Source organism: Prionailurus bengalensis, chromosome A2, assembly GCF_016509475.1.
Source record: "Prionailurus bengalensis isolate Pbe53 chromosome A2, Fcat_Pben_1.1_paternal_pri, whole genome shotgun sequence".
NCBI lineage: Eukaryota > Metazoa > Chordata > Mammalia > Carnivora > Felidae > Prionailurus > Prionailurus bengalensis.
This window is the reverse complement of record NC_057348.1, coordinates 103,910,747-103,928,047: the sequence shown is the minus strand read 5'-3', so window position 1 is coordinate 103,928,047 and position 17,301 is coordinate 103,910,747. Positions and strand designations below refer to the sequence as shown.

The window sequence follows — 17,301 nt, the reverse complement described above, 5'->3', positions numbered from 1 at the left end:
TCTGACTTGATTTCGACTTAGGTCATGGTCTCATGGTCCACGGTTTCAAGCCCCACGTAAAGCCTGCTTGGGATTCTCTCTCCTTCTCTCTCTCTGCCCTCTCTTTCTCTCTCAAAAATAAATAAACATTAAAAAAAAAGAAATATATCTTCCCTTTAAACCACTTATAGTCTAATAATAGGGATAAGTAAGTATATGTACCATTTAGAAGGTGCTACTTTCATAAAAGTTCTAGAAGGCCAGACAGGTGGCATTATTTGTAACTGGGAAGAATCAATAGACATTCTATGAACGAGGTGACACTGAGCAAACCTTGAAGGGTGGGTAGGACTTGGACTGTGATACTGGGCAAAGTGATGGCTCATAAATCATGAACTGGGCAGAGGGAGCAGGGAGTAGTCTGGGCTGATTAGTGTGTCTACTTCGTAATTTAAAATAAACAATATAGTTTAAAAATCCCTGTTTCTGTAGCATATTATAAATGAGTCAAATATACATATATCAGATGATGGTAAATGAACAAAGAATGTCTAACCAGAGATAGAGCTGTGCTGGAGGGGACCACAGCCATCAAGGAAGAGAAAATGAAGGACAAGTGTTCCAGGAGAGGGAACAGGATGTGCCAAAGTCCTGAGACAGGAACACACAAAAAGGATAAAAAGAAATAAAATTAGAAGGATAAATTGGAGCATAATAAAGAAAGGCCATCGTATTGGCATAGATCATGATTCTGAGGACAGCTAAGACAGTTCCCAGATTTAACTGTGGCTGGAATCCAGAGATCACTTCTCCTAAAGGCTTTTGGACTCCAAAGCTAAAAAGTAGACTGTATTGTGTGCATTCCATTTGGTGACCCAAAAAGGGCAATTCTCCTCTTAAGGGTTATCTGTTCTGACATCCCACAACCTAGGTGGAAAGCAGTTGAATTCTTGAACACGTTCACTGGAAGGAGAGATATAGCTAATAAAATGTGAATGTAAGGTGCTTTATAGTGCAGCAAAGATGACCCTGGCCTTCCATGCAGACTGTGTGGAGAAGTTCCAGAAGGCTGCCATCACTGTGCTTAGTAACAGGGTATCTGGTCAGAAAGAACAAGGATTATCCCTTGGTCAGTTTCCACATCTCAATAGTCTGCACTTGCGCTGTGAAGGTGCCAATGTTTGACCATGCTCGTGTCATGGGTCTGAATTGTGCCAGCAATGTCCCTTCACAGTGTTTATCATCCCATAATCATGTCCTCACTGGACTAGTCCCATCAATGGGTGGACCAGATTCAGTGTGGCCTTCCAGGGGCCATCTTTCTCTGGCTTTGGAATCATCCTCACTTGGTGATGGCTCCCACACATGGCAAGTAAAATTAGGGGCACACAAGGACATGAACAAAACACACAAAGACACAAATCTGCAACTCAGAATGGCAGCCTGATCATATACCTTCATCTCTCCTCTCTTCCCAAGATATCACCTTAACTTATGCTAATTAAATGATTCACCTCTATTCCAAAGATAATTTCTTTGAATTTAAATTAGGCCATTTCTGAACCCCCAACAGTTGGAACAATTTCACTGATTCCTTTTGGCTGCAGTCAAAACTAGAAGCAAAGTTTGGCCCTACCAGGCCTTCAAATTGAGTAACTCTTCTTTCTGAGAATAGAAAGGATGTGCAACAGTGCCCCACACTGTCGTCAGCCTTCAGATTGCAGGTGACTTTTACGTGGCTTTCTATGCTTTTCCTCTGGATCCTTACTTTTTTCCCATTTTGGGAATGGGATTAAGTCTCTGGTTATTTCAAGAATGTCACAGATGAACTTACCAACAACACTAAACTACCTGGACAAAGAAATATTTCTGAGGCTCTGATAATTGGTCCTTACCCTTCCACTAAAATCATCATTAATTGAGACCAAATTGCTAGTGCAAAACCTCTGTAGAAATCACCTAATGGCATTCATTTGCTGGGTCAAGAAGGATAGTGACTCTATTTCACTCTTCTACAAAACACTAATCCTTTAGTCTGCCCCTTCCAGAATTTAGCAGCACAATATTTGTCTGCAATTCTTAACAGTAAAACAGGGAGATTTCATGAATACATAAAAAAAAAAAAGAAGAAGAAGAATGTCAGGCAACTGCCAGTTACATCTTCAAGAATGTTGGACTGAATTTCAGGACATGAATTTTAAATTCTAACATAGTCAACCAGAACAATCAAAACTTAGATAAACTTCAACTGCCAAAATTAAAAATAATGCTATCAAGCAATGCAACATTATCAATTACGTGGAATACAATAACATAAGCATAAGTACCTAGCCTATTTCAAAAATGTGGTGACTAGATATCTTTCTATCTAACCAAATATTCTTCATTTGAAAGAAAAATAAAGATGTCCTTTCTCATCCAAATCGTCCTCTATATGTACCAAAATGTGCACCTGAAAGTCTTCTTTTCAAGCCTTTTTAAAAATTATTTTATTTAAAAATTTTTTTTCAACATTTATTTATTTTTGGGACAGAGAGAGACAGAGCATGAACGGGGGAAGGGCAGAGAGAGAGGGAGACACAGAATCGGAAACAGGCTCCAGGCTCTGAGCCATCAGCCCAGAGCCCGACGCGGGGCTCAAACTCCGGGACTGCGAGATCGTGACCTGGCTGAAGTCGGACGCTTAACCGACTGCGCCACCCAGGCGCCCCTAAAATTATTTTATTTTTAAGTAACCTCTATACCCAACATGGGGCTGGAACTTACAACCCCGAGATCAAGAGTTACAGACTCCACTGACTGAGCCAGCCAGGTGCCCCTCAACACTTTCCATGCATTATGTTTTAAAATTCACTACAGGGGTGCCTGGGTGGCTCAGTCAGTTAAGCATCCTACTCTTGATTTCGGTTCAGGTCATGATCTCACAGTTTGTGAGTTCAAGCCCCACATCAGGCTCCATGATGACAATGTGAAGCCTGCTTGGAATTCTCCCTCCCTCTCCCTCCCTCTCCCCCCCTCTCCCTCTCTCTCCCTCCCTCTCCCTCTCTCTCTCTCTCTCCCCCTTGCTTGCATGCAGTCTCTCTCAAAAATAAATTAATACGCTTAAAGAAATTGCTTTAAATAAAATTCACCGTAAAATAAATCTATAGAAACACATGTATTTACTTGAACAAATGTGCCAAGACAAGTTGATACTGAGATAATATCAATAGACTGAATGAAAATGTTGAATTAAGAAGTTTGATATAGAAAACATAAGACAACACACATTTTTTCCTTAGGGACAGGGAAGTCTTTTTAAAACACAGGAAAGGAAATACTAATAATTTTGACAATGTCAAAACTTAAAACTTTGCAAAGGGCATTTTTTTTAAGTTGCAAAAGGCACCATAAAAATTAAAACATAAGTAACAAATTGAGTAAAAAACAAATGTTCCCATTATACATAAAAGGCAAAAGACCAGAATCCAGAATATATATAAAGAATAAAAATCATCCCCCCCAAATCAAATCATATATACAGCAACTCACAGATAAGGGGAAAACACATAAATGTAACTCTACTTCATTAAAAACTGGATAATTAGATATTAAAGCTCAATATTTCCTTTTTTGCCCATCAAATTAAAAAAAAAACTGATAACACCACGGTCTGAGCACGGGGTGAGCAAACAGATCACTGCATACCATGGGCACTACAAGGTGGCATGGCGGCCATTGGAGGGCAGTCTCTCTGACTGTATCTAAGACTCCTTGCATTCCTCCTCTGAATGCCACCTAGAAGACTCGCACACCTCCACAAGAAGAATCTTCAAGGATACGTCAAGAATTGTTTGTATGATAAAAAATCTGTGCAGAGAAACACTATCTCCCCAGATGCTTAACTGGTATTAAGCAAAAAAAAAAAAAAAAAAAAGGATTTCTCAGTCAGGTAGGTTGAGGAAACTCTTAAGTTAAATTAAACTGACCCAACTTTGTTGCCATGGGATTTCTCAGAGCATCAGATGTGCTTCCTGCACTCTGAGTCTATGAAGACCAATAGCAGGCAGCACTTAAAAAATTACTGAATTACCAAAATCTTTCACGGATACGAGGAACTAGTGGTTTAGAGAAAGAACTTGGAGAGTATGCTGAGCTACTTGGTGGTGAGAAAATGGCTGCGACCTCTTTCCACAGAAGAGCCAACAGCATGGTAGTCTCTGAGAAGGTAGTGGGCAGGCAGATTGAGCAATGAGTGGACAATAAAGAAGTAAGACAGTGTAGCCTCTTCTTTTAGCAAAATTCAAAGAAGTAGGATCAGAGAGAGAGGGCAGTATAGGATTGGGGGCAGGTGTGTTTTGTACTGCTTTGTTTGTGGGTTCTCTTTCTGTTTCTGTTTGTAATGTGGAAGACACATGTATATGTTTGTAAGTAGTAACTGGTAATGGGTGAGTAGAGGGGCAGAATTTCAAAATGCAAACACGCCTTAGAAGTGTATATTACAAAAGAGGAAAAGATTAGCCATGCCTTGGAACAAAGCTTGAAATGTCCAGATTTCTCTAGTTTACTTCACACAGAAAGCTGCAAAGTTTATTCACGATATGATTGGTGAGGACAGTGAAGATGAGAAAGAGAAGGTTGTTAAAGGAAAAGGATGGATATTCTCTTTCAGGGGAAGGAACATCAATGATTTTATTTATGTATGTATGTATGTATGTATGTATTTATAACAACTGTTAAGCCTAGCCTTTGGGTCTAGATTTGAACTTCTGCATCAGAAGGGTAGGTGAAAGAATAAATATAGTATATGGATGCCACTAGAAATGTTCAAGTGTTGTTCTGGGCGATGAATTAAGTGCCACCTTAAAACAATTTCTTCAGGAAAATAAAAAGCACTCAATTCAGGCTGCACATGTTAGCACGACAGTTTTCCACAAGAGGGCAGCATGTCCTCATTTTTGAATAGGGCTTGGCTTACGGTTGGTTTCCATTCCCTTCTCCAGTCAAAATTCTTTTTTTTCCCCTAGCAGACCACTGCTAAACATAAACGTGTTTGGTTTCATCTGGGAACGCTGATGTGAACATAATACATTCCTTCCCGATGCAGACACAGGTGAGATTTTATTGGACACATGTTCGCCATTTTCAGGAACACAGACCTGACATGGCATAAAAAGCATGTTAAATGACAACGGTTGACAGTGGAGAAGCTGTTTGAGATCCTGTAATTTCATTCTACACAAGTTGGCAGAAATTTTCTTTTTAATAAGCATTGTTGACTTTCAGAAAAATCTACCCTTCTCTCTTGGGTGAGTATATATTCACCAAAATCTTATAGCAACATATACTCCTTAGTGTAAAAATATGACGGATAAGGGTACTGTTTCTCAAGTTTCAAAAATATCTATACAATTTCGCCAGGACCTTGCTTCCAATATAAATATTATATTACAATGTTTTAATCTTCTAAGTACCAAAAGGGCGCTAGGTACTATAGTTCATATAGTTATAGAAAATAAAGTTAAATGGAGGGTATTAATAATGTAAGAGTCCAGATTTTATTAATTTTTTAATTTTAATTTGTAGGAAGACAATGCTGTAATAGATGTATTTTCCAAAATGGTAGAAATTATTTTAATCCCACACCATTAATGTGAAAGCCAAGTTAACCACATAAACTACTTGGGCGTTTTGCCATTTAAGTAACTGTAACTCAATGAAACATAATAGAATTTAAAATAAAATTCTGGTTTATTTTACCCTCATTAACTATGAAACAGGTTTGTTTGATTGGGTTTTGTTTTTGTTTTAAAGTCTCTGAAGCTTGAGTTGCTTTCCCAGAGTGAATTCTTTACTAATACATATCACCCTTCAAATAGAAGATTTCCCATCAAACTATTGGCATCCACTAAACACTAATAACCTAAGAATTCAGCCGTGCAGAAAAGCAATCTGAAGTGTCCAGGAATGAATTATTTGTTCCGCAGATAATCCTGCCTTTGCACAAAAGAAACAGGGGGAAGAGGAGTGCATTGTTCTTTTGATAACAAATAACAGAGACCCTCCCTGAATTTCACCTTTGCCTACTCCAGGAATGATGATGGAAATGTTACCCAAAGCATCCCGGTCCTTGCTCATTATGATTCTGCAAAGTCCTGCCATTTAGGAATCGTGTCTCAATTTCTGCACAGATGAAGCAGGAAGGTCAGACTGAGCTTTAATCAAAGGTATCTCCCTGCTGGGCCGAAAGGCTTCCCTCTCTCATATATGTGGCTTTAATTTGGTTGCTCTTTTTCTTTTTTTAAAGGTGCCTAAAGCCATGTCGGGGCCTGGCCAGGCTGTTGTTCACTTAATCCCTGAAGCCGAGTGAGGACTCTGATATTGTCATTGACAATTTACTCTTGCACTGTTTCTCTGCTTAACTGAGAGGGGTTGTGTCACCGGTGCACCATCAAAAATACACGAAGGACTCACCCCTTATTAAGAGATGTCGTGTCAGTCGCGCTAACATTTGTAACACAACCCTAGCAATGAGCAGTCCTCATCCCTCACAGGAAGCAAGTGGGCACACTGATTCGAGAGGGATTATCTCCTCCAGGAGAGAGTGTACTATACTGTTATTCCATTTCCTTCAGAGGCTTTTCCCTTTTTCTGAACTCACCATAGTATCTTCCCTCACCTATGCCTCAACAGGATCCAGCATCCCCACTGCCACGTGCACGTACCCCAGGTCCCTGACTCTCTCTCTTTCCCCCTACCCACCTCTATTGCTGGAAAGACCTCGATCATCTCCAACCCTTTTGTTTCACAGGAGAGAGAATCCTTTTTATTTTTCCAATGTCCTAGATGCCATAATTCATTCATTCTGCATTAGGTGGGAATTGTTGATTTCCTCTTGGGAAACCTGGCTAGTTAGAATTGATAAATCAAGTCATTTGGGGGCTTATAATGGTGTCCTAGAACTACATGGCAGGGCGTCTCTCCTCCCAGGCTCTACATTGCATATCCCACTTGAGTTTTCCTCTTCAATTCACAAGTTTCTCAACCCTCACTAAAATGTGAGACTATATGTGTTATAGTGACTATAGGACTATAATATAGTATATATTAGTATATATAATAGCCATATAATATAGTATATAATAAAGAAAACTTGATTTCCAGTCATCAAGCTCAAAAAAGCATGGGTTTCCATCCCTGTACTTTAGACATAGGAGATGACTGGGAGGTGGCACAGCCCACCTGGGGCAAAACTACCTCCACCTTTATCAGCCCACTTTGCCCAGGCACCTCTTCCCCATTTTTCCTTCTGGCTGGCTGTCTGCTGCCAGCTAAAAGATCATTAAAACCAGCTTAATTTGGGGCCATTTCCAGGGAGGGAGAAGCAAGGAAGGCCTGCTGTATGACCTTGGAAGGCTGCTTTTCCGTGATCTAAATAAAGTCTTTGAAGTGACTCCAAGGATGTTATCCAGGATTAGAGACTTTCAAGAGAGCAAGGACCTTCACCGTGTCCTCCCCTTCCTTCATCTTAATAGCCTTTCTGTAATAAAATGCCTGTCCTTTGGCTTGAACACCTTGAACTATAGAATCTTCAAGAGATTAAGTAATAGTGCTTCAGGGAATCAAAAGAACTATTCTGTTAAGGCCACAAATACCTCCCTCCCTACTCTTTGGTTGCACATATTATCTGCTTTCACTACACAGTGCCTAGACATTTGAAAGCTAGTTACCACAGCCAGAATATTACACTCACAGAGCATCCTGGTAGCTCTGTCTCCAGTCCCAGTCATTACCCTCCTGCTGCCCAATATCAAGGGAATCAAAGTCAGGTTCTTACCTACAGGTCTTGTGTTCTCTACCCCATGAACAGCGACATTCTCTCTCTGTCTTTCTAATCTTGCAATTGTTAAGACTCTTGGTTGAGAGTGGCAAAAGTGGACTCACAGGAAAGAAAAGAATTTGTGGTTCAGAGAAGGCATCTCACAGAAACCAAGAAAGGGTTGACCAGCAGACCACAGCAAGGGGAGAGACTCAGATGGGGTTCATGAATGGAAGCAGGACCATGGCAAGGCTCCGCACCCCATGTCTGCAGAGTGTTCTTCAGTCTTTCTCATTTTGCTCTCGCCAATGCTGGTATCATTTTCTCTGTTCCTAAGGCAGAAACACACAACAGAATTATCTTTCCCAGAACAAATTTTAAAATGCAGGCTAAAACTTTGATTTTCCTATGAAGGCACCTTAATCTTGGGATGTACACTGTGTTCAGGTGTATGTAGATGTCAGTACCCAATGCAACCAAATGGCCAGATAAAGGTCAAAAAGAGAGAGGATGGTTGTGGTAAGATGAATAATGGTCCCCAAAGACATCCAGGCTCCAATCTCTGGAAACTGAATATTACCTATGTGGCCAAAGTGACTTTGAAAATGTGATTAAGTTAAGGGTCCTGAGATAGGAAGTTTACCCATGATGATCAAGTGAACCCTAATGGAAGCAAGTGTTCTTAAAAGAGACAGGTGGAGGGAAATTCCACTTAAAGGAGATGGAAGCTGAGAGTGGAGTGATATGATTGAAAATGAAAGGAGGGGCCACAGACCAAGGAAGACAAGCAGGCATTAGACACCAGAGAAGGCAAAGACAAGATTCTCTCTTGGAGTCTCAGAAGAGTGCACATTCCTGCCGGCACCTTGATTTCAACCCAGTGAAAACCATTTCAGACTTCTGGCATCCAGAACTGTAAGAAAATAAGTTTGTGCTGTTTTAAGCCAACATTGTGGCATTTTATTACAGCAGCCATAGGGAACTAATGTAGAAGTTCTTAAAATACAAGGAGGGGTGGAAATGCCTAGGATGAGAATTCTTGGTAAAGCTCTGAGCTGTCACTACAGAAGAAGCCTCCACAATCCCGCCTCAGGAGGGGAGTGTCCCAGTGTTAGCCAGTGTCTGACTTCTAGGTAGCAACTTCAGACACATGCAAAGAAAGTACCTTATGACTGAACAACTAGATACAAATGCTTCCTGCTTTAAGGGGGAAAGGTTCAAAAGAAGTAGGAATAGCAATGAATGGTGACTTGGGAGGAAGTTCAAAGAGAAACCAAGTATGAGGTTTCTCAACCTGAACAGAGAAGGAAAGAGAGGTGTAAGGCCCTAGAAAGAACTCTACATCAGAAATTAGGGTTCCGTTGTTCCTGATTCTACTTACAGAGTAGGGTAGGTCCTCTCGCCTTCTTAGCTTTTGTCTAGGCATCTTTGACATCGGGACTTAAGTGACATGATCCTGAAGACCTCCTCCAGCTCTAGGATACTGTGATACTCAAATTTCTGTCTGGATTTTGGCCTAAATATTTCAGTGTTCAACCCTGGGGCTCTTAAAGTTTACCTTCCTGTGCTCTGGCATGGTAGATACAGTGACATAAAATCCTGCATTTTATGCAGGAAACCCACAGATGGTCATGTATAAAACCTCAAAGATTATTTAGTAAGAAAGAGAACTAGAGAAGCTAAAGACAAGGCCCTTAAATTAGCCATGCAAAAAATCTTCACAATGGACTACTTATTGAAGCAAATGTGAATATTCCTCAAGGAAATCTGGAGAGAGTTCTGCAGAGCTGAAGGTAAAACACAAAGCCATCAGCACCACTAAAGGGAAGAGCACATTCCCTGGTGATGGTAGAATTCAATGGTAACAGGGAAAAAATAGCACCTTTTAACAAATAAGGTAATTTCTGTGTTTGGGAAATAAATTGAAGATAAGCAGATGTGCCTGAAATTGGCACATCAAAACATATTCCTCTCCTAAATTCCTCATCTATGTTCCTTTTGTCAGCTAAAATCATAGCAATCTTAATGAAAGTTATTAGTTATTTCAATCTCTAAAAAAGAAAAAAAATGGCCATAAATTGTTCTTTCAACAGCCTCAAATAATCTGCACAGCTCTGTCATCTATATGGAAATAAAAAGGTTTTTGTTCTGTCCTGAAACTCTAATAAAAAGGGAAGTTATGTGTGCCAATTCAATGTTGCCTTCATTTAAATGTAACAGAACCCAAAATATAGTGGTTTAATCAAAAAGGTCTCAGCTCTTCTCTCATTAGAGTAAGTTCAGAGGTTGGCAATCTGTGGTTAGTCCAAGGACTTCACAATGACATCAGTGTCTCAGCTCCTATCTTCTGCTACGTCATCCTCAGCAAGTGGCTTTGCGTTACATTGTTAATCCATGGGATACAAGATAGATGCTCTAACTTCAACTCACTCTGAATTCTAGGCAAGAGAAAAGAAGGAAATGCTGAGGGCAAAAGGTGAAAGACTTACTTGTTCCCTTTCAAATGCTTTTCCGAAAGCAGCATCTACTTAGAGCTATGTCTCTCTTTAGTCATCCCCAGCAGCAGAAGAGGCTGGGCAATTCATGTTTTAAAAGTGGGCACCTTTCTTTCTTAAAGAATATCAGGATTTCTTTTAGGAATAAAGTAAAGAAGAATGGATACTGAGTGTACAACTAAAATGTCCACCATATTTTTGAAAAATTGTCAACTATTTTATTTGCTTCAGTGAAAATGATCATTATGGCTTCTCTTATAGTTATTTAAAAGAAGAAGAAACATACTTTAGTAGTAGGGTGTATTCATTAAGAATCCTTGGGTGCATTTGCAACAACATGGATGGAACATGAGGGTATTATGCTAAGTGAAATAAGTCAGAGAAAGACAGATATCGTATGATTTCATTCATATGTGGCATCTGAGAAACGTAACAGAAGACCATCAGAGAAGGGAAGGGGAAAAATAATTTCAAAGAGAGAGGGAAGCAAACCATAAGAGACTCTTAAATACAGAGAACAGAGGGTTGATGGGAAGGTGAGGAGGAGAGGGGAAAGTGGGTGATGGGCATTGAGGAGGGCACTTGTTGAGATGAGCACTGGGTGTTGTATGTAAGCGATGAATCATGGGAATCTACTCCCAAGGCCAATAGCACACTGTATACATTGTATGTTAGCTAACTTGACAATAAATTATATTAAAAAAAAAAGAATCCTTGGTTGCAAGCAACTGAAACCAACTGACAAACTAAGGCAAAAAAGTGGAAGGTGGCTTGTTGGACATGTACCAAGTTATTTCATAAAAGTGAAGAAAAGTTTGAATAACTTACTCTCAGAAAGAAAAAAAAAAATAAGGATGTTCCAAGGATGTCTTGGAGTTTTCCTCTACAAATCTGCCAATAACAGATATAGACCAAATAGTTCATCTTACAAAATAGCACCCTAAAATTGCAAGGTGATAACCGCCAGCTCATGTCACAGCTGGGTTTTTATTAGGTCATTGAATCGTCTTATAAGGCCAGTATTTTCTGAATGACAGGGCATATGATAGGGTCCAGTAATCCCTTGGGTATCATCCCATTGTTTACTACTTTAGCTGTGAATTTAGGGGTCACATGTTTACTCTGATAGAGTATATGACCTTCAATAAACTCAAAAAAGACGAGTATAGGAAGAAAAAGAAATATAAGTCCAGAACATGCATATGTATTCTTATAGGAAAAGAAAGAAAGAAAGAAAGAAAGAAAGAAAGAAAGAAAGAAAGAAAGAAAATGAAAGAAAGAAAAGAAAGAATCTGATTTATTCACTGATGACAGGTGCCCAGTTTAGTTGATCTAATTACTGGGTATCCAGGGAGCACCCCTGAGGTTTGGTGCCAGATTGTGGTTCAGGATTTGAAGCCATTGCTTGAAAAATTGGTCACTCAGCAATGATACTAACTAGGCAAGTCATATCTAGTGAGGTGAAATTCACAAAGTTAAGCCTATAGCAAGTATAGCATCTATCTCTGCCACCATGCCTGCTTTATTCATAAGCCGGCTGATTAAAACCTGTACTGCCTAATAACGGAAAAAGACTGGTAGCTATGGGCCATCCTGTCTACCTGACAACTAAGAGTCTCTTCCACAGTGAAAGTCTTCTGAAAGGTATAAATGAGACACAACTGTTTTCATGCTCCATGCTCATTCTGTGAGATCCAGTCAAACTATTCCTTAACTATCTTGTCAACACTATCCTAATCTTGCTCTTTCCCAACAAGGGTCAGACAAAAACAATCGCCTAAAAATCAATAAAAATCCTGATTTTAAGCCAAATTTCCTTCTAGGCAAAGTAAATAGCAAATTGTTATGTTTGGTTTTCTGGCCAGAGAGAGGTTTAATTTTCTCCACCATCTTTCAGGGCCACTCCTATCTGGAGCTGTAATACAACAGGCTACTTCCAATTCATATCAGTATTTTACAGAGAGCCAAGGAGAATGTTTTATCTTTAGCCACGTGTTATGGGAAACTACACATGAAACTATCTATAGGTATAAACTGAGGAACTCATGGCAATGTGAATGATGGGAACGTGTGCAACCTGATTGTACAAACTATTCATGCCTTTGGTATCTGATTTGATGATGGAATATTACTAGCTATACCCAGCTTTCAAGCTAAGTATATCAAATAGCATTAGTTGTTTATAAATAGTTCAAAGCCTGTAGTTGTCCCAGAGCAGGGATTCTGTCTTCACCAGAGTCCCTTTAAAAAGGAGGAGTTACCTAGAAAGATGAGCATGGCTCTGCTCTCAAATTCTAGAGATCATGACTGGATTGTCCCATGAGGGCTTATCACAGACTCCGTTGTGCATCCTGGTCTCCAAACAGTACCTTTGGAACTGCTGGGTAATTAGGGTTGAGTAAAAAACAACATGAACTTTACTATGAAAGAGCCAAATCTCTTGGTCTGGGAGATTTTCAGATAAATTTATAATTCTTTCTCTGTCTTATCTTGCCATGTTTTACTCTGTGTTTCTTTCTCTCACAGACTGTGGGTTTCACCACCATATGACTTGCTTTGGTCAATGGAATATGGGTGAATATGACAGTATTCCAGTTCCTAAAAGAGACTTTAAGATGTGACGTGTATGAATTGTTCTCTTGTGCCCCCACCCTGCACCAGGAGAACATCCCAAGTAGGTGGCACTCTTTCAGCTTTGGGCCTACAATGAAAAGACATAGAGCACACCTGAGCCTTCCTGCTACCTGTAGGACAGCTGCCATGGCAATGTGTGATTCAAAGAAAGGAAAAGTAAATGCTTAGTTTTGCAAGCCATTCAGATTCTCAAGGCTTTTGTTACACAGTAAAACCTACAAAAGCTGACTCAAATTAACAAATAAATAGGTCACAGACAATACACAACATGTTCTTTCAAATAATCATAAACTATCTTCAGAATATGTAGAAGACCACTGTGCCCCGTGTTGTGCCTCCTTCTCCATGGTAGGAGACACCAGGTACATACACTTGCCCTTTACTTTAGAAATAATATCCCAGGGGTGCCCTCAGTGGCTCAGTCATTTAAGCCTCTGACTTTGGCTCAGGTCATGATCCCATAGTTCATGAGTTCGAGCCCCACATCAGGCTCTGTGCTAACAGCTCAGAGCCTGGGGCCTGCTTCAGATTCTGTGTCTCCCTCTCTCTCTCTGCCCCTCTCCCCTGCTCATGCTCTCTCTGTCTCTCTCTCAAAAAAAAATTAAAATGAAATAAAAAATAAAATAGAAATAATATCCCAGAATACTCTAAATCTTTAATGCCATAGAAATGTCAAAGTATCAAGCCCCAGAAATTTTGTAGGCATTATCTCCTAGCCCTTGAACCCAAACATCTGAGGTATCCCCCATTTCCTGTTCTCCGAGGCCCATCACTTTAACATCATCAGTGTAATGAACCCATATAGAAGCTATTGTTGATGGCTTACCCAAACCTCCATGTCCAAGCCAGTGCACCAATCCCTCAGCTCCTTTGAGTACTACAAGCTAATGACTTCTAGCTGCAACCTTTTGCCCAATGGCTACAGGCAGGAAGATACTTTTTGAACAGTGTCCCTCATGGCTGACTGTGTATCACAGACTTCTAGTTTTCTATCCCAGAATATACTGGGGTGCTTTCCCCTCACACACACAATCCAATGACCAATTCCAAATACCTGACTTTATAGATTTCCTGAGAGTCTACCTCAATGTCTCCCCTATATGATGGCTATTTGGGTTGAGGTTATTAAGGTTGTAAGCAACAGAAATGGGTTCTGGCTAGCTTAGTTGAAAACGTTATTGGAAGAGTATAGAAGTGGCCCCCAAATTAAAATAGGGGTTGAGCAATGAAGATTTGAGATGTGAAGAAGCCATGGAAACTCCAGACATTTTCAGTTGAGTTTGAAGACCCTCTGCCTTTGGTGGTGGTTTTCGAGTTTTCCTGCACATGATAATTACAAGAGAATTATAAAATTCTGGTGTTGATACTCAGTCCATACCCTGAATGAGTTAAAATCAGAATCTTTTGGAATAAGACCCAAGTATCAATATTCTTTAAAATCCCAAAGGTGATTCCAATCCGCAGCCATTGTTGAAGGTATCTGTATCAAAATCACCTAGAAGGCTTATTAAAACAGATTGTTGGGCTCCAATCCGAGTTTCTGATATACATAAAAATCAATTAGAGATAATTTGCATTTACAGCAAGTTCCTAGGTGATGCTGAACCTGGGTCTGGGGTGGGTTAAGATTCTGTATTCCTAACAAACTCTCATATGACCTGAGGCTGTGGACACTCCAATCACACCTGGGATAACAAAGTATGGAGCAGTGGTTCTCAAAATTTAGTAAGCATAAAAGTCATTGCAAACCTTGTGAAATGTATCTTCTGGTACTCTACCACTGGATTCTGATTCATTGGTTCTGATGTAAGAGACAATATTTTCTATGCGTAAGTAGCTCCCAGATGATGCTGACGCTGTCAGTCCTTAAGCCACACTTTTCTAGCACTGCTCTAGAGTGATGGTTCCGAGCCAGAAGTGCTTTTCCCTCCCAAAGGGACATTTGGCAAGATCTGGATACATTTTTTATTGTCACACTGATGGGGAGAGAGGGGTACGGAGAGTGTGCTACCAACATCTAGTGGGTAGAAGCCAGGGATACAGCTAAACATCCCATAATGCTCAGATAGGGCAGCCCCCACAACAAATTTTCCAGCTCAAGATGTCAAAGTGCCAGAGTTGAGAAACCCTGCTCTGGAGGGTGGCTGTTAACAACACTCAGCTGCTCCTCCCTACCTATCCATCCTGAATTTGCAATTCCTGTGAGAAAGAATAACATTGTCTCAGCTTAGGCGTCCATCCTTGGATCACTCAACTATGCCAAGGAGGCAAGTTCTTGGAGTACATACAAGACAACTGGAGACTTGGTCCTCAGAGAGAAGCAATAGAAGGCAGACAACGAGTTGTTCTGAAAGTCAAGAGGAGGAGGGTAAGGTACAACTTTAGCCAAGACAATTGTGCTCACTAAAGCACGGGGGCAGTGGGTAATGGGCATCTTTCTGAGGAATGATGAATGTTTGAGTCTTCACACACACAGCAGTCACTGGAGCTGCTGCTGTAGCCTAAACAGCTGGGAACCTCATTCCAGGCTCTTGACGCCCAAGGTAGCTGCAAAGAGCTCCCAATATTTCTTTACTTCCTATGTGTCCTTGAGACAGATCTCCATCCCTCAGGTACAGAGCCTATTTCTTTTCCTTGAAGCATGTACACACAGAAACAGGCACATGCATGTGTACATGCACCCCCCCACACACACACACACACAGAATGTTCAATATTAATTCGGTCTGAACAATCTATCCCCATAAGAACTGATGAAACACATAAGGAATTGAGGGATAAAGGAAATGATCTTGCCCTAGTCTTTATTTTCACTTTGGTTGTTCAATTCTGTCTCAGACACTAACTTTACTCTATCAGAGTTTGTCCTGGAATTATCACTTTCTTGAATGGGAGTAATAATAACTACCCACTATTGAGTACTCATTTGGCTGTATATATATATATATATATATATATATATATATATATATATATTTTAATCCTCATAACATTCTTTTTTATTTTATTTTTTAAAAATTTTTTTTTCAACGTTTATTTATTTTTGGGACAGAGACAGACAGAGCATGAACGGGGGAGGGGCAGAGAGAGAGGGAGACACAGAATCGGAAACAGGCTCCAGGCTCTGAGTCATCAGCCCAGAGCCCGATGCGGGGCTCGAACTCCCGGACCGCGAGATCGTGACCTGGCTGAAGTCGGATGCTTAACCGACTGCGCCACCCAGGCGCCCCATTCCTCATAACATTCTTATGAGGTAGCATTATTATTATCAATGAAGAAAATTAGCCATAGAGAGGTTATATAACTTGTCCAACATCATGTATTTCCTAAGCAGTAGAACTGGAATGCAAACCCAAGTCTGTAAAACACCAAAATCTTTCGCTTATCCACTGTCTTCTTCTTTTCTCTCCCACTCTGGACTTTTCCCTACTTCCCAGTCCCAAGCATGAGACATAAGATAGCCCAACATCCTCAGTAGCTAAAACAGGTCAATAAAATCTCACAGGACCATCATGAAAAACAAATTTAAACCAAAAATGATCATCAAGGTTGGTTAACACTCATAGTACTTACTGCTTATTGAAGACCATCTGAATACTTACCAGAGACACATAACACCACTTAATAACAATAGAATTTTCATGTCAATCAAGATAGGTATACACCACATGAGTGACTTCAGGCCAGATGCTGAAGTAAACTTAGGACAAGAGAACCCCCATTGGAACCGTTTCCTCCACAAAGATACTACTTATGAGCCTGTTACTGCAAGTTGTTCCCTACAGATCACCCAGAAACATGCTGTCAGATCAGCCCAGCTGGAATGAACCCTGGGTGTTAAAGTAGGAATTTCCCAATGCTTTGTGGATTTCAGGCCCAGTCCTTCACTAGCTGTTACAACAGAGGGTAAATGAGTGGAGCATGCATGTGCCATGCCAGCTCCTCGGAAGGTTGTGCCTCACTTAGATCATCAGAGCCATCGGCCAGCTGTCCTGCCATCCCTTATGCTTTGCACAATGCCAAGTATTCTGCAGATGGCTCCCCAAGTGCTAAATAATAACGGTGTCTAGATTTCAAGGGCTGTTTGCAGTACAGTCATTCTTTATACTCATTCTATTAACTGCCGTTGTCTTCACTCTTGGTGAGAAACAGTATTACGAGTGACAAGACGGACACCTGGTTAAAAGACATCTTCAGAAATACAACTCATCGCTCCCAATCATTTCGAACTCTTACAACATTTGACTGGAGCAAAGCATAAAAAATGTTAGTGGCTTGTTCTTTATGCTAGTTGCAAAATTTACAACCACTCCTCCACCTGCATCTTCTCTGAGATCCTATCTGCCTTTGAGGGCTAACATGACATAATTCTACTCCACTATATCATGCAATTGT

The 17,301-nt window shown here is 40.4% G+C and overlaps 1 pseudogene; it reads right to left on the bottom strand.

Moving 5' to 3' along the window:
• Positions 1-7,162: 7,162 nt before the first annotated feature.
• LOC122488275 overlaps positions 7,163-17,301 on the bottom strand; it is a 48,739-nt pseudogene continuing 38,600 nt past the window's right edge.